Source organism: Protopterus annectens, chromosome 1.part2 (assembly GCF_019279795.1).
Source record: "Protopterus annectens isolate FY-2018-M chromosome 1.part2, PAN1.0, whole genome shotgun sequence".
In the NCBI taxonomy this organism is placed as follows: Eukaryota; Metazoa; Chordata; order Ceratodontiformes; family Protopteridae; genus Protopterus; species Protopterus annectens.
In genome coordinates, this window is record NC_056727.1 from 616,311,989 (window position 1) to 616,334,795 (window position 22,807).

Sequence of the window (22,807 nt, forward strand, 5' to 3'; positions counted from 1 at the left end):
TAATCTTTGTTATATACCAGTAAAACTGACATGAGCAAGTCAAATGTCATCAAAAATAATCTATTGATCTAAAGCTCTTATGCAACATCAACAAAATGGTTTGGAGGGACGGGTATATCTCACAGAGGATACCACTGTTATGGAACAGACTCCCCATTCACATAAAACATTATTCAGCCCTGCCCATATTCAAGCATAACTTAGATCTATGGATGAGAAACAAAAACTGTATTCCAAGATTGCCCCCTGTACAACTAATGGACAGAGGCATTTCCTAAATGCTTTGTCCCATGCATGGGTCCCCTCAAATTATCTATGGTATAATCCCAGCTACACTCATTAGGGGTAATAATTATCAACCATGAGATGGGTGAGACTGGTCTATAACCAAATGGGATAGGTTATTTCAAGCAGAAAAAGGGGAACTGGCTAGGCTTAAAATGGCCCTCAAGAGCTATGGTTTTGCAAACCAGTAACACATGCTCCGGTGGTGTTTAACTCATTAATTGCTTTCTGTTTCATGTTTACTTTCATTAGCCAACTTTACTGTTTATTTTATCATTTAAATTTGTTCAGTTTGGTAAGGCACTGACCCAGTTGTACCATTTTCAGGCCAAACCAGTGGTTACTGAGCCAACAGAGACAATGGAGATGCAAGACAAAACAGAGAGATCTGAAAACAACCAATTAAATTTTACATTACAAAATGCTTGTGCTTATGCATACAGAAAATACATTACACCAATCTAACGCACAGTTTACAAGTACAGAGGAAGTTAGTATACACAGGATAGCAGAAAAGGAAAAAGTGGGAAGTAGCATACACAAGTCTTTTTATTACATAAGACTTGGGACACTAGGAAGGAAATGGTTACATCATGTGACAGAAGTGATAAATGTTTTAGAACATTCACAATATATATCAGAGAGAGAGGAGATGGGAGAGAAGAAGTGAAGGAAATAAGGGGAAGGAAAGAAGTAAAAACGTGCAACAGTGTGAAGAACGTTGAGCAGGGAATGATAGAAGACACTTTATTTAACACATTAATCAAGTATTTCAGGAGTTTTGTAAGCATGTACCTTTAGGTACAGGCATTTGATTTTTAAATTCAGAATTGAATTGAGGGCAAGAGCAGACACCATTTAAATAGTTAGGGACAGATTATCAACATCTTGGAGATATAACAGAAGCACTGTGGCCCATAAAATTATGTTCATTGCACGGAATTTGTAAGGAGGGACCTGAGAGTTGGTTAGACCAAAGGTGATAGACAGCAACGGGGTTCTAATGTAAGGATGTCTAGCTAAAAAGGGAATATTTTAATTTTACAATTTAAATATAAAACAGATGAATAAAAGTTGTGTTCTTTGCTTAAATGGTAGTCATTTAGCCCTTATGGAATTATGACAGTGATTATCTCCCTTGGGGGGAAAGGATTATGTATATAAAATCTAATGGGCATGGTTTGCAAGACAGTTTTTTTTGAAAGCAGGGCAATTTAAAGGTAGACTGTATCGCAGCTGAGCAAGAAGGTTGACCTTGCCTACTAGGACAGAACACATGCAATTATTAGACCAAAGAGTAATTTATTGATTTCAGCTTTCATCACATTTAAGTGTTGATGATAGTTTAGGTGTAGGTAGACCTTAGTACACTCATAATAAAAGTGATTTGTAGTTTCAATGGAGTCATGGCTGTTGAAGAATATGCCAGTTTTGCAGTACTGTGGGCAATTTTTGAGTAGTGTCAAAAAATCAGGGGCTTTAGCATTCTTTGTATTTAACAGAAGGTTCACCTTGAGTCAATGTTATGTAAGGTTAAGGCCTATGGCGAAAAGAGACCATCAAAAACATAAATCACATCATCCATCCAGTACTAGCTCCTTGAGAAAATTTGTGATCACCCATGAGACCATCTTGACTGGGTTTAAAAGTTGCTAGGGAAGTACTTTGCAGTACTCAGTGTAGGTTTATTGACAAGATGCAGCTGGAGAGTGGATTATGTGATAGTAGGGAGGAGGCTGGGTATCCTATGTATCCCAGATGGAAGGAAAGTACAGCAAAGCCATTTGGTTTGGGATCCACAGTCTTATACTCAGGAAGAGGACAGATGAAAAATGGTGTGGGAATTGTGGTGAGGCTTCAGAAGACAGTGAGGGATGTCATCAGAATTAGTGACAGATTCATGGAAATCAGATTCCATTTTAATGACTGGACAGTGTTCATAATTTCAGCATATGCCTCACAAGCAGGGTTGTGATAGTGACGAAAAGACTGCATTTAGTTAGCAGTTGCAGATCTTACTAGATAAGGCAAGACAACATGAACTGGTGTAGATAATGGTTACCTGAATGCACATACAGGGACACACAGAACAGGATATGAGGACTACCTGCGTCCACATGGATGGGGCAACAGGAATAAAAAAGAGAGCCTCTTTTATATTTCTGTCTACCCAATGGCTTGATAGTAGCCAACATATCATTCAGAAAGAGAGACACTCACACGATCACATACAAGAGTAGCCAACATGTAACTCAGGTAAACTTCCTCATAGTAAGGAAAGGGCACTGAGGTAGAAACAGTGACTCTAAAGTCATCCCCACTGAAACAGCTGGCACACAGCATAAACCACTGGTTGGCAGAATCAGCTGCAAGCAGTGCTCAGAGAAGGCTTTAAGGCCAACTGAGACCAAGCTGAAGACCTAGAAGTTGATTTGAAGAGAAAGCACAACAGTTCAAGGAAGAAGAGGAAATAGGTGAAACCGAAAAAGAATGGCAGGACTCAAAGTCACATGTGTGAGGACTACAGATCAGATATGCAGTCAATCCAGGTATGGAAATAAGGTACAAAAGAAAGGAGTTCAAGACAGAAAAGATTGACAAGGCTAAGAATGAATACTGACAACCAAACCTATAGTGAGAGTGCAAAGCAATCTTAGATCACAGAACAAAGTACTAGCATTGCCACATCAGGATAAAAAAATCAAAATGTAACCTAAAATATGAGTATTTGGTCATACCATATCCGATGATCTGGCACACACTCAGAGGTGTTTACAAGAAATAAGGTGATAGTGAGAGTGGAGCATGATGCTCCTCCCACCATTAGCACCCTTGGCTGTCTTTTCTTCACGTTTTATTCTCAATTTTTGGAAACAAATCAGCCACTGAAAACATCTCATGCATGTATATATTTAAAAGATATGCATGTAAGTTCAACAGAACTTTTATTTTGGATTCAGTCTTACAGTTTGTTCTTACAGTTTGTATCTAATTTGATTGTTATCCTATATTTTGTGGCAGCAGGTCTGTACTTATGTATTATCATATGTTCTAGGAGTTTCCTCTTTTATTTTTCTCTTAGTCATACAGTTTAATGGCAAGATTCCTTCAGTCAAGCTAAACTAACGCAGCAAGCAGAGCTTATGAAGGGCATATGTAATCATGTTCCTGATGAAGTGATATTCCTTTTTTTTTCAAAACAGGTTTATTGTTTTAACATATAAGAGAAATATCATAACAATTTTATACAAGTAATTAAAAATAGGTATTATTATAATATTCAACAAAACAACTAAAGTATTTACAAAGACATCCACTACAATTAGATCAATTAATTAAACTAAAATACCGTGCTATTGAAATTAGAATTTTTTTAACAAATTTTGTAAATTATCCCATACAATATAATATGATGTTTTTCTAGTTGTTCTCATTCTAATTGTGCTTATTTCCATATGGCACATTATATTCATAGCATTTTTAAATTCATTGAATGAAGGAGGTGTATCTGAAATCCAATTTCTATTTATTATTTTCCTGGCCACTGCTAGGATAGACCATAACAAGGGAAGGTTAATCTTTTTAACACATTGAGGTACAGGTGTGTTGAATAATATAAGAGACTTAGAAATAATGAAATTATCTGTAAAAAGAGCCTGCAAAAATTCATTAATTGACTTCCAGTATTCTTTCAACTTCATACAGTCATAAAACATATGAGCCCAGTCAGCATTAATTTCTACATTACATCTCTTACATAGATTATCTTTATTATTTATTTTATTCATCATCAAAGGTGTATAAAAAGATCTATGGAAAAATTTTCATGTATAAAGTCTCCAGACAATGGAAGATGTAGTTCTATAAGCAGATTCCAATATATATTGTTTATCTTGTTGAGTTGGTGTGTCCCCATTAATAGAGGTGAAATAATTCCAGTATGAATCTACACTGTAAAAAGTTTCTTGTCTGATAATTTTATGTATATATGAAAGTTTACCTTTATCAGAAACTTTATGCTGTAAATTTAATATCAAGTAATCAATCAGTTTTGGAATAGATTCTTTAACTGTTATAGACATTAGATCTATTCTATCAATGAGATGTTGTCTAAAGATCTGAACCTCTAACCAGCAAGTTTCTCTTAGATCAAATTCTTGTTTTAAGAAATCTAGATTTTTAACTTTATTATCAGATATCAGCTGATACCAGTACTTTAGATAATTATCTATAGCTAAATGAGCTCCTTCAGAAGTAGATGACATAAGCATACCCTGAGTATACATTATAGGAATACAATAAAATTCCATTCCCTATACTTAGGGTGCATGAATATAAAGTTACGATAACTAATAATAATATTTAATGGGTAACAAACCATATGTTTAGGTGTAATAGGTGAAGTACAAAATTCCTTTAGCAACCACAACATGGAGTTATTTACAATCATATTTTTATGTGTTAAGGAGATTTTCATGAAGTGCATACTAATTAGCTCCCAATAATCTTTCCATTTTGTGATATATGACTGATCTATTAATAAAGTAATAACTTTTATAATAGAAGAGATAATATATAAATTAAAGTCTGGAAAAGAAATACCCCTTGAGACCAGCTATTAGTATGTTTCTTTAATGCAATCCTAGGTCTATTAGGTGCCCATAAGAAATTTAACATTAGTGTATTCAGTTTCTTGATAATTATTTTTGTAGGTGAAAGTATTATTGATTGTATTAAGTATAAAATCTTGGGGAATATTATCATTTTAATAATTGTAAGTCTCTCCTCCATAGTAAAAACATATTATTCCAGGTATTAAAAAGATTTTGTATATTAAGAAAACAGGTATTATAGTTATTATATATAATAGATTTAATATCTTTAGATAGTATTATACCTAAATAAGTTATCTGACCTGAATTGGGTACATATTTAGTAAAATCCCTAATGAGAATATTTTTTCGTGTATATATAGGTAGTATTTTAGCTTTTTCTTCATTGAATATTAAACCAGAAATACTTTTAAAATTCATCATTTTATCAAATAAAGACTGCATAGAAGAATTAGATCCTGCTGATGTAATTAGAACATCATCTGCAAAAGTTGAATTTTTGATGTTGTATTTTCGTCTATTTCAAAACCCTCTATGTCAGTACTGTTTCTAATCAAATTAGCCCAAGGCTCCATTACTAAAGTGAATAATAGTGGAGAAAGTGGACATCCTTGCTTTGTACCTTTAAGAATGGGTATTTTTGTGAAACATATGTTCCTACCTTAATATAAGCCAGCGTTCCTTTGTATAAATGCTCAATTAAATTTACAAATGCATCAGAGAAGTTTGTGCATTTCAGTAAGGTAAACAGATAGTCCCAACTTACTGAATCAAATGCTGAACCTATATCAAGACTAATAAGTGTTAAATCTTTCTTTTTCCTGTTTGCAAAATCAATTAATGTTAAAGTTTTTCTTATATTATCAAAAGTATTTCTATTTACAATGAAGCCCGTCTGATCTATATCTATAATGCCGCGGATGATTGTCTTCAATCTATCAGCAAAAATACTCATAAACATTTTATAATCAACATTAAGTAATGAGATGGGTCGATATGAAGAACATCTAGTTGGATCTTTATTAGGTTTTAAAATTGGTGAAATAAATGTATATTGCCAAGATGGGGGGGTTATTAACTCAGTTTGGGCCAAAATAAAAACCTTATGTATTAATGAATATGTAGTTTTAGAAAGGATTTTATATATCTCTGGTATAATACCATCATTACCCGGTGCTTTGTTTGATTTAAGCTTATTTATTTGTGTAATAACTTCTGTATATGAAATACTCTTGTTCAATAGTTTAATCTGTTGTTTATTAAGCTTTTATTCATGTTTGTGGTTATAAACTCCTTTATTTTATCTTTAGGTTCCATGTTAATGTTGTTATGGTTAATCTTGTGAAAGTGATTTCTAAATTCATCCAGTATTTCTGGTATACTAGAAACATTCTTCTTTTCCTTAGAGAAAAGATTTCTTTGATATGGTTTTGTTTATTCAATCTTTTGTTTTATTTTTAAGTCTATGTAAGTATTTGGGGCTTATTGAATAAGACAAAAACTTGTATTCTCTAAAGTTATTTTAACTTTATGAGTTAAAATTTCTTTGTATTTCTCATTTAGTTTGTTTATTTCTTCAATAACTTTCTTGTCCATAATATTTTCTTTATTATTATGTTTATAAGAGTCTAATTTAATTTGAATATCTAACAATTCCTTATCCCAAGATTTCCTTTTATTATTATACCATCTGATACTTTGTCCATATAGATATGATTTTAAGGCATCCCAAACATAGACAATGGAGACTTCAGGAGTATTATTTATGTCTAGAAAATGTTGTACTTCTGAAAGTATATATTCTTTATAGTCTTTTAGCTGAGTTAAGTATGCTGGTATCCTTTTGATCTGAACATTATGAGTATTTTTATCATGAATTCAAAAACAATTGAGTTATGATCAGATATAGGACATGAAATGATTTTGGAATTAATTAAATCTGTTACCATCTGGTTAGAAATAAAGACCCTATCTATTTTTGAATAAGTTTTGTATCTGTTAGAAAAAAGGTGTATGGTAATGATTTTGAATCTATCTGATTATTAATATCATTCAAATGATAAGAATTAGCAAAATCATTTAAATGTTTTGCATTAGATGTAATTCTTCTTTTCCTTATAGTGGTAGTATCACTTTCATGTAGTATACAATTAAAATCACCAGCTAAAATAATATCCCTATAGAGAATGATATGATCTTATCAATATGATGTTTCACTGTATTAATACCAATTCCAGGTATCCAATATACATTAATTAAAGTGTAAGTCTTCCCATTAATTTGTATTGTAACCATACAAAACATTCCTTTGTCATCCTGAAAAGACTTAATGGTTTTAGGAATGGGCATACTTTTATTCCTTAAAATAGCCACTCCTCTTTTTTTCTGAGTGTGCTCTGAACTAACCAATACTGTATACTTATTAGTGGCTAGTTTATCAATATCTTTTTTCAAGAGATGGGTTTCTTGCAGGAAGACTAGATTGGCATTATGTAAATTAATGTATCTTATTAGGCTTACCCTTTTACACGGATTATTCAATCCATTAATGTTTAAAGAAATTCCTTTTAAAGATGTCATTTGGCATTTTTAAAACTCAAGAATCTTATGATCAAAATAACAAATAACAAGATAAATAATGTTACATCTCCTCTTTTAGGTGTACCTTTAAATATAGCTGTATTTATTAAATCTCTTATGGGATTTTGTATAGGATTCAATTTGTTTGTAGTGACAATGAGTATACAAAATATATTGTGGATGTCAAAACTATATACATATAACAATGAACAAGTGAAAATAATGTAAGGATTAAACCTTGCATCCAGCCTGGAGTTGAAAACTCCAACTTAGAGTAGTATTTACTACTCAAGTTACCCCCCTACCCTAAGCAGCAGTACCTCAGCTACCACCTTATCAATTTAATACTAGTTATATTTAACTGAGGTTAACAGTTTTCAATTCAATTATCTATCAAGACAAAACTACACATTTGGTAAAACAGCATCATATAAACTAAAATAAACTTTTTTTTTTTTTTTAAAACTGTTCATACTACTATATAGATCTATGTAATATATAACACTTGTATTCAAATAGCATTCAAATAATCTTGATGTTAGAAATCAAGAGGAGAGAAAATTAGGTTCTAACATTCATTTAAATCAAAAACTTTGGCTAATAAGATTCAGACATTACATATATTAAGATGCATCTATTTTCTGTCATGTGAATACTATTAACAGCTTCCAAAAAAAAGAAATCTTGAATTGTTTGTATATGAGCATTTACTTAAACTCATTATTGTCAATAGAGTAAAATACTGTATTCATAAAAATTATTATAAATCATATTGCATAGTTATGCAAATTCTCAGAAACACTTGCATTATTAAAAAAGCCATCACACACATACACACAGACACACACACACATACATACACACACACATACACATACACACACACACACACACACACACACACACACACACACATATATATATATATATATATATATATGATCTCACTGAGTTATGTCCTTGTTGAGCACTGTCCTACTTGCTGTCCCTAGAATAAATCTGTCTGCTTTATAGAAAATAATGCACAGCAAACACATTTTAGTAACCAGATTTTACAATCATGCTAACCTACTGCTTTAAAATATATCACATGACATTTCTTCCAGAATAGAATTATAAAATTGTTTATGCTTGTCAATCAGATGAATTAAATGAATTATAATAAAGTATATGTTTGGAACAGAAGTTTTTAACACAGATTATTATGCTGCTGTTAAGTAGATTTTCAAAAACATTTAAATAAATGTTTCATTTTCTATGCCTTCTAAAATAAGACATTTACTTACTACAAGAAACTACATCATTTAAACTCATTATAACTGACATTTTATGAATAGAGTATTTTTCCTGAATCTGTGGTGTGTCAGTATGATAACTAGGTCAGAGGTTATACTAACTGCTTTCAGTTTCTCTGTGAGAATTCTGTGAGTTGAAGCTTTGAAGTAGCTCATGGACACTGTGCATGAGACAGCCCACATCCCAGATTGTCTCCTAACATTTTGGCGGAAACTTATTAAAACTTGTGGCAAACATTCATTTTGTCAATAGAGTAAAATATTGTATTCATAGAAATTATTATAAATCATATTGATAGTTATGCAGATTCTCAGAAACACTTGCATTATTATATAAAAAAAGCCATCACACTCACACACACACATACACATACATACACACACACACACACACGCACGCACACACACACACACACACACACACACACACACACATATATATATATATCTGATCTCACTGAGTTGTGTCTTTGTTGAGCACTATCCTACTTGTTGTCCCTAGAATAAATCTGTCTGCTTTATACAAAATAATGCACAGCAAACACATTTTAGTAACCAGATTTTACAATCAAGCTAACCTACTGCTTTAAAATATATCACATGACATTTCTTCCAGAATAGAGTTATAAGATTATTTATGCTTGTCAATCAGATGAATTAAATGAGTTATAGTAAAGTATATGTTTGGAACACAAATTTTAACACAGATTATTATGCTGCTGTTAAATAGATTTTCAAAAACATTTAAATAAATGTTTCATTTTCTATGCCTTCTAAAATAAGACATTCACTTACTACAAGAAACTACATCATTTAGACTCATTATAACTGGCATATTTTATGAATAGAGTATTTTTCCTGAATCTGTGGTGTGTCAGTGTGATAACTATGTCAAAGGTTATACTAACTGCTTTCAGTTTCTCTGTGAGAATTCTGTGAGTTGAAGCTTTTGAAGTAGTTCATGGACACTGTGCATGAGACAGCCCACATCTCAGATTGTCTCTCTTAACATTTTGGCGGAAACTTATTAAAACCAGTGACAAACATTCATTTAGTAGTGTAAATGCATGTAAACATGACAAAACCTTCACAATGTATTCCACAGACCATTACAGCCTCTTACTTCTTTTCAGAAAGAGAAACAAATTGAATCACAGCTTGCCATTAAATCTTCAGATATTTTGACTGGTTATGAAACAAAACATTATAACTGACATATTTTATGAATAGAGTATTTTCCTGAATCTGTGGTGTGTCAGTGTGATAACTATGTCAAAGGTTATACTAACTGCTTTCAGTTTCTCTGTGAGAATTCTGTGAGCTGAAGCTTCTGAAGTAACTCATGAACACTGTGCATGAGACAGCCCACATCTCAGATTGTCTCTCTTAACATTTTGGTGGGAAACATTAAAAACTAGTGACAAACATTCATTTAGCAGTGTAAATGCATCTAAACATGACAAAACCTTCACAATGTATTCCACAGATCATTACAGCCTCTATGTAAGTGAAATTAAGCCCAAAATTACCAACAAGCAATAAAACTCAACATTCTTCTCCCAACTCAATTTTCATACAAATCCTATTATTCACTGTGCCCACACAATCAAAAGCATTTCTATATATTAATAAAGAAAAGAAAAAGAGAGTAGAAAATAAAAGGGAGTGAGGCAGAAATAAAAAAAATGTAAGAGAAAGCTGTAAGAAGTATACACAATGGAATGTTACTTACTGTTTATATTAATAGAGTTAAAAATAAAACCTATTATTTACTCTTATTTAGTTCTGATTATTATTAGTTAAAGCATAACAGATTATTTACAAACGGGCATAAGCAGTATAATCAAGAAAGTATAATTAGAAATAGCATTTGAAGAACTTATAAAAACTTTTACAAGGAATAAATATGCTATTATTCTATTAATGATATTTTCATTACTGTTCTCTCCCTGCCCTCCCCCACCCTTTACCCACTACATAATCTAAATAGAATGTCATTGTTTAAACAAAGAAAATAATAAAAGGAGAAGGAAAAAAAGGTAAAGATAAAAAATGTATCAAATTACTAACCTTACTTCTTTTCAGAAAGAGAAACAAATTGAATCACAGCTTGCCATTAAATCTTCAGGTATTTTGACTGGTTATGAAACAAAACATTTCTTTGCACATAGAGAATAACTTTGATTAAATCTTTTCCAAAATATTTGTGGCTTTCTGGAAATGCAGGAACTATATTCAAAAAGATTAATAATGAACTAAAATGATGAGAGAGAAAAAAACATATAACAAATCATTTGTTTTTAGTCTCTTCTTCTTCTCTGAAGTCTTCCACGAAGCTTCAGTTGCCAATCTCTTTAATGAAGAACTAGCCCATTCCATTTCTTCTATTTTATCCAAAATCCTTTTTTCTTTGACAAACAGTAAAGCAGAGTCCAAATCATCGAAAACCTTAGGACCATCAGGAAGGAAGATTTTAAGCTTGGCAGGAAACAGAAGGTATGTTTTAAACTGTGCTTTTTTAAGCTCCCTTATTAGTGGCAGAAAAACTTTTCTTTTAGCTATTACCATGGAAGAATAGTCATTGTCAAAACGTACAGTTGTCTCATTAATCTTAACAGGAGCTTTAGCCCAAGCAGATTTAAGAACCATCTCTTTATCAAAAGATGATAGAAATCTAACTATAACTGATCTAGGATATTTTTGTTAGAGTTAGTATTAGCTATAGATTTATGTGCTCTTTCGATACCAAAAGAGAATGCTTCTGGTAAGTCTAAAGTTTTAGGAGCCAAGTTGTTAAAAAGAAGTAATATTGTTACCTTCAATATTTTCTGGCAGTCCAAAAATCCTAATGTTATTGCCTAGATCTATTTTCCAGGTCATCCAGCTTTGTTTGTAAATGTGTATTTTGTTTCAGCAGAAACTCAATGTTGATTTCCTCTTCTTGGATTCTATTTTCATGTCATTCACAGCTTCTTCTATGCCTGTCATCTGGTTCTTCTGTTGTTGCAGGTCTGTATGTAACAGGTCTATTTGTTTTGTAGTTTTTTCTATGAAGGTGTCTATTTTAGTATCCATTTTATCCATTTCATCAGTAAGTTGCTGGATTATAATTATCAGAGACTGAAGTTCTTTCTTGATGCTGGAGTCTTGAGAATTTGTCTTACTGGAACTCATTTCAGACTGATAAACTGACAGGAAAATTTCCACAGTGATTTCTGACAGGAATATTGTTAAGATTTCCTTTCTTTTTTAGATATAGTTCAAGAACTATATAAAAGAAACATATTTAGAAAGAAAATTACTTCAAAAAATAATTTTTTAAGTAATTAATTCCTGTCAGTGTAATGAAATTGGTGGAGCTGAAGAAATCTGCTGCTATCCTGTGTTCATCCTTGGCCACGCCCCATGAAGTGATATTCCTGACTGCACAAAGTTATAACATTTCTAATATGATCACTTTAAGATGCTGTTAGCATTTTTGTTTACATTTCTTTCAATACTGTCTGTGTTTTTCCATCTTGCAGATTACATTTTTTACAGCCTTATTTGCCAGACTGAATAATGTCTTCTTTTTTAACACAAATGTTTTATTACATATAACAAAAGCAGTATAAACAACATCAATTCAATCTATATTGCCCCATTAAATATTTTATTAAACAACTACAGAGTAAGGTAGAACCCTTCCACATAATAATACCCAGACAACTTCAGCTTAATGTCACACTGCATTCCACGTTTGATAACAATGCATTATCCATAACTTTTAATTCACCAAACTAAAGCTGACTCTTAGAGCATCCTTCATATTTGTCATCCTTTTTGAGTAACTGTTATGATATTGTTGAACGGGTGTCTTACAGCAGTTTGCATGATTATTTGAGTTGTGCACCCTGTATGTATTGGAGGTATATTTGTCATCTGGCAGCATACTGTATTTGTTTCCTCTCGTTGCACTCTCTGTTCTGTAATGTATATCTATTTCTCCCTATGTACAATAATTCTACTATTACAAGGGGCCTCCTGCTTCCATTTTCTACTAATCACTGTTTTGCAACAAACAATAGCAAATCTAGTAAGTATGACATTGAATGACAGCTCATATCTTTGCCATTGTACCCTTTAAATCCACTCTAAATCTGTGAAGACCCTAGCAGCTCTAATCAACTTGCTACAGATGCTATCTCCCTGGTTACACTACTGGCATCAAACAGGGGCTGCACGTAAATCTTTATAATTATAATCATAATTCTGTCTGGGGAACAGAGACATTTGTGTGAATATATATTGAAGTGCTACAATCCAGATGCATATTTAAAAGTCAGCCAAATCTGCACAGAGTTTACAATTAGTATATCCAACTCCAAAAAGTAATTTTAGTTGCTTCTGATCCCCCAACTTTCTTGTACAGTTCTAGTGTTTTTCTGTGCAGCATACTTGTCATATTCTTTACTGGTGAACACCCTTATCACTCATAGTACTCAAAAACTTTCCTCAGCTAGTATCTTGCAGATTATCTCATAAATGCTTGACTTCATTTTCATAAATAATTTTTAGGGCCTTTTGTGTTGTAGTACTGGCAGTCTATCCTCCATGAAATTTCCATTAGTCATCCATCACTCTTGGAATATAAATGTAGACACATATAACTCTTTCAAAATCCAACTGTTTTTCCTTGGAACATTGGCTTTTCTGGAGCCAAGCACTTTGAATGTACAGGTGAGCTAACTACATATGTCAGTTTTAGATACCCTAGATAAAACCAAGGCTCGATTCCTGAAACAGTTTTTTCCTCCCACTTTTTCTGTCCACTACCTACCACTCTTAGATTGGCCTGGAGTGTTCTAAAGGGGCTATCATTTATGCAGGCATAGTGTTTATCTACTTAGGCTAATCACTGTTCTCTTAGAGACATCGTGAATGAATGGAGCTCCCACAATATTGAGGCAGCAGAAAGATCAGTTAATCAGAACAAGGTCAGTTAATCAGACCAAGATATAAGCAGCATTTCTTAGTGACTGAAAGGCTTCCAATCCACCTAAGCATCATTTCACTGGTTATTTCATCTGAGCATCCAGCTTGTCTATTCTGGCAGTGTGTCACATACATATTAAGTAAGTAAGTATATATATATATATATATATATATATATATATATATATATATATATATATATATATATATCACCACACAAATCAGAGAACAAATTATGTAAAATCCAACAGCGAAAGGCAGCATACAACCCACAAATCAAAAGCGTCCTCTGAAGATCAGCTTCAAATAAATCCACGAGATGATATAAAAATAACTGATTTTAATATATAACAACAGCAAGACAGGACATACAACGTAGCTTCACGGCTTCCCGCTTCATCAGACGTATCAACACAACTACTCAAACAACTCACTTACATATATAAAATATTTAAAATGCTTGATTAGTCAATTTGGCAATGAATTACAAATTTAAAGCGGCAATGCCTGCTAAAAAATGTAAAGCTCATGTCACGCTAAACCAAAATCTCATTTAAATCAGTTGAAAAATTCCTTATATATACAACCACTCAAACAACCCACTTGCATGCATAAAATATTTAAAATGCTTGATTGAACACTTTGACAACAGAGTACAAATTTAAAGCGCCAATGCCTGCTAAACAAATATGAAGCTCATGCCACGCTGAACTAGAATCTCGTTTGGATGAATCAGGAATTCATATAACATCAACAAATACATTCTGTTGTAATAGGGCAGCTCACAATTTTATGACGCTGTTCATTGTTGGCAATAGAAACGAACTGTTAATAACTTCTATGCTGTAACTCCTTTACCTTAACTTCTATTCTAGAGCAAATGACGCGTTCGGACATGGTGGCACTATTTAGTGTGCCACAATGATCCAAACCGCTTAACAATTCATATATTATGTGTTTAAAACTGCTAAAGAAATATAAACTACACTAAACCATGTGTATATGAATGAATAATAAAATAAATCAAATATTAAAAAATTCTTTATAGACATACAAGCATTAACTATTCACAATAAATATCCATAAAATCCATATATACATAAATGCAACTATAACCATAAATATAAATATATAAATATAAATATAGCTAAATATAAATATTAGTTCAAACATATATAAATATAAATATAAATATAAATATAAATATAAACATATTAAATAAATGTGCATATATATATATATATAATAAATATACTAACTATATTTATTATTATTATAATTAGGTTAATGACCTATAATATTTATTGATTAACTAAACAGCATATAACATAAAATAAAAATAAAAATAAAACAAAAAGGAGTTACCTCAATGCCCTAGCCTTTAAAACTGGCTTTAATGAAATGGAGTCATTCAAGCCTAGGCCACGATGTGCTCCTAGCCTGAATATCCATTCTATCTCAGCATATTCAGTATAATTCGTAATGTTGCCCAATCTAAGGTTTACATATTGTATATGAAGGATTTGAAACATAAAAATATGTGATTCACCATATTTCATAACATGTTTGGATAAAGCATTATATTCCTCCCTTCTAGCTATACTATAATAGTGATCTCTGATCCTCTCTCGGAGTGTCCGGTTCGTTTTGCCAATATAATAACAATAGCAGATTTTACAATAAGCCACATACACAAGATTCCTGGTACTGCAGGAGCCATTAACCCTCAGTTGCCACAGGCGTCTTGTTTCAGGATGTCTATAGAATCTGGACTCATCTATATATGTACATTGCTTACAACTATTACATTTTTTAGTACCCATAAATTTAGGGGCTTCGCATAATTCTATATGATTGCCAGTTCTATTGCGATAGCAAAGTTGTTGTTTCAGTGTTTTGTTGTTACTAAAGATAAATCTCGGTTTGTTACCTAACAATTCCTTGGTTTTATCATCAACTAATAGTATATCCCAACAACTATCTATGGCTCCTTTAATTCTGTCAAAATTAGTACCATAGGGCAAAACTAAACCTGGCTTATTATTATCCTTGTGTTTTATTGTAGTGTCAGTACCACTGCTAGAGAAATAGGGTTTAGCAATAGTTCTCCTATTGTTAATAACATATCTACATGTCCATATCAGCATAACCCCTAGCTAAGAAATCCTTTTTAAGGTTCTGTAATTCTATATTTAGTGTCTGATCTTCATTACAAAGTCTGGCCAACCTGAGAGCTTGTCCTTTCACTATATTGTTAAACACTCTAGGATTGTGCATGCTAGTGCGATGCAAAAACGCTGGACAATAACAAGCTTTACGAAAGATCTTTGTTACTATATTGCCATTGTTTTTACTAATTGTAACATCCAAAAAATTAATCAAATTCCTAGAAAAGGACATACTAAACTTAAGAAATGTGCTAGAGCAATTAATGTCAACTAGAAAATCTTGGAGTGATGCCTCAGTACCATCCCACAAAATAAAAAGATCATCCACAAAGTGTCTATGAAATACTATTTGTGGTTGATTCATTAGATAATCTTTCTCCCATGATGTCATAACAAGGTTTGCGTACGCGTTGGCACAACTAGTGCCCATCGCTACGCCTCTCTTCTGTTTAAACAATCTATCACTAAAGAGGAAAATGTTATTTTCCAGTACGGTTTCTAATAGAAGACAAAGGAAGTCTGCTTTAACTATCTCCATCTGACCATCTGTTATGAGCAAGTCTCTTAATTTACTAATACCTATGTCATTGGGAATACTTGTAAAGAGTGACTCTACATCTAGTGTAACAAAGATTAAATCAGATACATTACCTATACTTTGTGTGAATATAAACAGATCTTTCAAAAACTGTTCAGTATCCGATAGTATATGCTTATACATTCCTAAGGTATATTTAAGTTGTTGATGCAAGTATATGGAAATACCTTCTGTGGCCCACCCTGCACCAGCTACTATAGGCCTAAATTTAGGACAAGTAGGATGTTTATGTATTTTGGGTAGGCCATGAATCTGTGGAATTACAGGATATTCAACACTAAAGTAATTGAACATATCTTTCGTAAGTATATTTAAATTAAGGCATTCTAACAGAACGCCTCGAATATTGTCTATTATCTGATTAACATCTGTCATACTGATAAGCTCATAAGCATCTGATTCCAACATATAATTCATAGTGTTAAAATAATAAGGGGCATCCATGATGACAATAGGTCCACCCTTATCTGACGGTTTAATCACTATATTCTCATTCTTTTTAAGGTCAGATAATGCTTGAATCTCTTGTTCATTAATATTTGGTATAAATGACGCTGAATTGAAGTATTGATCATTATAAAAAGCATTTTCAACAGCCTTAACAAATACTTCAATGTTGGGGGGTAATAGTGGTTGAAACTCACTCTTCTTTTTTAAGGTGTGGGCATCATGTGTTTCAGAGCTTAACATTAATTTCAATGCTACGTTTCTAGCAAACATACGTACTGAAATAATAGCATCACTTATGTCCACTTTATTCGCTGGTATAAACCCAAGCCCCTTGGACAACAAACCACTCTCAGCTTCAGATAGATGGTATTTGGAAATATTCCATATTAAGTTTTTTGAAACCACATCTTCTTGATAGTATGTGTTTGCTGCTGCGGTGCATCCTTCCTTTTCTGTCCTCGTTGGTTGTCCGCATCCGACAACTTCCTTCTGCCCGTACGTATTGGAAAGGGAAAAACCGAAGGGTCATTCCCAATTGGATTATTAACAAAGGTCTTTCTCCTTACATCAGGATTTCCATGGGGGATATGTTCATCATTAATAAACTGTTGTGATACAACAGAATCTATATTGTGGGGAGACTGAATCAGCACTGAAGTTTCTCCATCAGTTGTGACTGAGCCTTGCTTCATAATGTTAGATTGCCCTGTGGTACTCGTATCATTTTGACCAACTTCTGCAGATATAGCTGGTCTCACCGGTTTGCTATAAACATAACCTTGCTGCTGTCTTTGATGTTGTATTGCACTATTATTGTCACCATTATTACTATCTCTAGGCCACATAAAAACATTATGCTTAGCAAAATCTTCTAAGTCTCTAGATATTTTCCTTTTCTTTTGCTCTAATAATAGAACCGGCAATCATATAGAATTATGCGAAGCCCCTAAATTTATGGGTACTAAAAAATGTAATAGTTGTAAGCAATGTACATATATAGATGAGTCCAGATTCTATAGACATCCTGAAACAAGACGCTTGTGGCAACTGAGGGTTAATGGCTCCTGCAGTACCAGGAATCTTGTGTATGTGGCTTATTGTAAAATCTGCTCTTGTTATTATATTGGCAAAAGGAACCGGACACTCCGAGAGAGGATCAGAGATCACTATTACAGTATAGCTAGAAGGGAGGAATATAATGCTTTATCCAAACATGTTATGAAATATGGTGAATCACATATTTTTATGTTTCAAATCCTTCACATACAATATGTAAACCTTAGATTGGGCAACATTACGAATGATACTGAATATGCTGAGATAGAATGGATATTCAGGCTAGGAGCACATCGTGGCCTAGGCTTGAATGATTCCATTTCATTAAAGCCCGTTTTAAAGGCTAGGGCATTGAGGTAACTCCTTTCTGTTTCATTTTTATTTTATTTTATGTTATATGCTGTTTAGTTAATCAATAAATATTATAGGTCATTAACCTAATTACAATAATAATAAATACAGTTAATATATTTATTATATATATATATGCACATTTATTTAATATGTTTATATTTATATTTATATTTATATATGTTTGAACTAATATTTATATTTAGCTATATTTATATATATATATTTATATTTATGGTTATAGTTGCATTTATGTATATATGGATTTTATGGATATTTATTGTGAATAGTTAATGCTTGTATGAATATAAGGAATTTTTTAATATTTGATTTATGTTTATTCATTTATATATACATGATTTAGTGTAGTTCATGTTTCTTTAGTAGTTTTAAATACATAATATATGAATTGTTGTTGTTTGAATCATTGTAGGACACTAAATAGTGCCACCATGTCCGAACGCGTCATTTGCTCTAGAATAGAAGTTAAGGTAAAGGAGTTACAGCATAGAAGTTATTAACAGTTCATTTCTATTGCCAACAATGAACAGCGTCATAAAATTGTGAGCTGCCCTATTACAACAGAATGTATTTGTTGATGTTATATGAATTCCTGATTCGTCCAAACGAGATTCTAGTTCAGCGTGACATGAGCTTCATATTTGTTTAGCAGGCATTGGCGCTTTAAATTTGTACTCTGTTGTCAAAGTGTTCAATCAAGCATTTTAAATATTTTATGCATGCAAGTGGGTTGTTTGAGTGGTTGTATATATAAGGAATTTTTCAACTGATTTAAAGGAGATTTTGGTTTAGCGTGACATGAGCTTTACATTTTTTAGCAGGCATTGCCACTTTAAATTTGTAATTCATTGCCAAATTGACTAATCAAGCATTTTAAATATTTTATATATGTAAGTGAGTTGTTTGAGTAGTTGTGTTGATACGTCTGATGAAGCGGGGAAGCCCGTGAAAGCGCTTACGTTGTATGTCCTGTCTTGCTGTTGTTATATATTAAAATCAGTTATTTTTATATCATCTCGTGGATTTACTTGAAGCTGATCTTCAGAGGATGCTTTTGAATTGTGGGTTGTATGCTGCCTTTCGCTGTTGGATTTTACATAATTTGTTCTCTGATTTGGGTCGTTTGTGTGGTGATATATTCATTGAACATGGAGGGTGTAGCAGCGGCAGCGTTGGGTTCGAATGAACACTACAATGATGGCAACATGAGTTTAAGAAACCTACTAATGGATGTAGCAAATCCGTTGCTACAAGCTGATGTAAGTGAGTTTAATGATGCAAAAGCGCCTAGCAAGAATAATGAACATGACATTATGTTGCTTAAACGGAGCATAGAGAATGACATATTTAAATATAAACGTCTACAATGCCAACGCTTCCATTTGGAAGCAAGTCTTAATTTAAATATAATACCAAGGGGCCTTAGGGTCCTAAATATGCCAAGCTATGGAACTGTTTATGCTGAGCTTTTGAGTAAATGGCAGAAGATTAACATTGAAACTAGTAAAGCCTACATGCGATTGCTTATTGATTTTTTTCAACCTCTGGAGAATGACCTGAAGGCCAATGTGACTAAACAACAAACTGATTTGTTTGAAGCATATGGTGATGGACCTACTGAACTATATTTACATGAACTTGTTGAAAAAGTGCAAAGATATGAGACTAAATTATTAGAGCAAAAGAAAAGGAAAATATCTAGAGACTTAGAAGATTTTGCTAAGCATAATGTTTTTATGTGGCCTAGAGATAGTAATAATGGTGACAATAATAGTGCAATACAACATCAAAGACAGCAGCAAGGTTATGTTCATAACAAACCGGTGAGACCAGCTATATCTGTAGAAGTTGGTCAAAATGATACGAGTACCACAGGGCAATCTAACATTATGAAGCAAGGCTCAGTCACAACTGATGGAGAAACTTCAGTGCTGATTCAGTCTCCCCACAATATAGATTCTGTTGTATCACAACAGCTTATTAATGATGAACATATCCCCCAGGGAAATCCTGATGTAAGGAGAAAGACCTTTGTAAATAATCCAATTGGGAATGACCCTTCGGTTTTTCCCTTTCCAATACGTACGGGCAGAAGGAAGTTGTCGGATGCGGACAACCAACGAGGACAGAAAAGGAAGGATGCACCGCAGCAGCAAACACATACTATCAAGAAGATGTGGTTTCAAAAAACTTAATATGGAATATTTCCAAATACCATCTATCTGAAGCTGAGAGTGGTTTGTTGTCCAAGGGGCTTGGGTTTATACCAACGAATAAAGTGGACATAAGTGATGCTATTATTTCAGTACGCATGTTTGCTAGAAACGTAGCATTGAAATTAATGTTAAGCTCTGAAACACATGATGCCCACACCTTAAAAAAGAAGAGTGAGTTTCAACCACTATTACCCCCCAACATTGAAGTATTTGTTAAGGCTGTTGAAAATGCTTTTTATAATGATCAATACTTCAATTCAGTGTCATTTATACCAAATATTAATGAACAAGAGATTCAAGCATTATCTGACCTTAAAAAGAATGAGAATATAGTGATTAAACCGTCAGATAAGGGTGGACCTATTGTCATCATGGATGCCCCTTATTATTTTAACACTATGAATTATATGTTGGAATCAGATGCTTATGAGCTTATCAGTATGATAGATGTTAATCAGATAATAGACAATATTCGAGGCGTTCTGTTAGAATGCCTTAATTTAAATATACTTACGAAAGATATGTTCAATTACTTTAGTGTTGAATATCCTGTAATTCCACAGATTCATGGCCTACCCAAAATACATAAACATCCTACTTGTCCTAAATTTAGGCCTATAGTAGCTGGTGCAGGGTGGGCCACAGAAGGTATTTCCATATATTTGGATCAACAACTCAAATATACCTTAGGAATGTATAAGCATATATTATCAGATACTGAACAGTTTTTGAAAGATCTGTTTATATTCACACAAAGTATAGGTAATGCATCTGATTTAATCTTTGTTACACTAGATGTAGAGTCACTCTTTACGAGTATTCCCAATGACATAGGTATTAGTAAATTAAGAGACTTGCTCATAACAGATGGTCAGATGGAGATAGTTAAAGCAGACTTCCTTTGTCTTCTATTAGAAACCGTACTGGAAAATAACATTTTCCTCTTTAGTGATAGATTGTTTAAACAGAAGAGAGGCGTAGCGATGGTCACTAGTTGTGCCAACGCGTACGCAAACCTTGTTATGACATCATGGGAGAAAGATTATCTAATGAATCAACCACAAATAGTATTTCATAGACGCTTTGTGGATGATCTTTTTATTTTGTGGGATGGTACTGAGGCATCACTCCAAGATTTTCTAGTTGACATTAATTGCTCTAGCACATTTCTTAAGTTTAGTATGTCCTTTTCTAGGAATTTGATTAATTTTTTGGATGTTACAATTAGTAAAAATAATGGCAATATAGTAACAAAGATCTTTCGTAAAGCTTGTTATTGTCCAGCGTTTTTGCATCGCACTAGCATGCACAATCCTAGAGTGTTTAACAATATAGTGAAAGGACAAGCTCTCAGGTTGGCCAGACTTTGTAATGAAGATCAGACACTAAATATAGAATTACAGAACCTTAAAAAGGATTTCTTAGCTAGGGGTTATGCTGATATGGAGGTTGAAAACACATGTAGATATGTTATTAACAATAGGAGAACTATTGCTAAACCTTATTTCTCTAGCAGTGGTACTGACACTACAATAAAACACAAGGATAATAATAAGCCAGGTTTAGTTTTGCCTTATGGTACTAATTTTGATAGAATTAAAGGAGCCATAGATAGTTGTTGGGATATACTATTAGTTGATGATAAAACCAAGGAATTGTTAGGTAACAAACCGAGATTTATCTTTAGCAACAACAAAACACTGAAACAACTTTGCTATCGCAATAGAACCGACAATCATATAGAATTATGCGAAGCCCCTAAATTTATGGGTACTAAAAAATGTAATAGTTGTAAGCAATGTACATATATAGATGAGTCCAGATTCTATAGACATCCTGAAACAAGACGCTTGTGGCAACTGAGGGTTAATGGCTCCTGCAGTACCAGGAATCTTGTGTATGTGGCTTATTGTAAAATCTGCTATTGTTATTATATTGGCAAAAGGAACCGGACACTCCGAGAGAGGATCAGAGATCACTATTACAGTATAGCTAGAAGGGAGGAATATAATGCTTTATCCAAACATGTTATGAAATATGGTGAATCACATATTTTTATGTTTCAAATCCTTCACATACAATATGTAAACCTTAGATTGGGCAACATTACGAATGATACTGAATATGCTGAGATAGAATGGATATTCAGGCTAGGAGCACATCGTGGCCTAGGCCTGAATGACTCCATTTCATTAAAGCC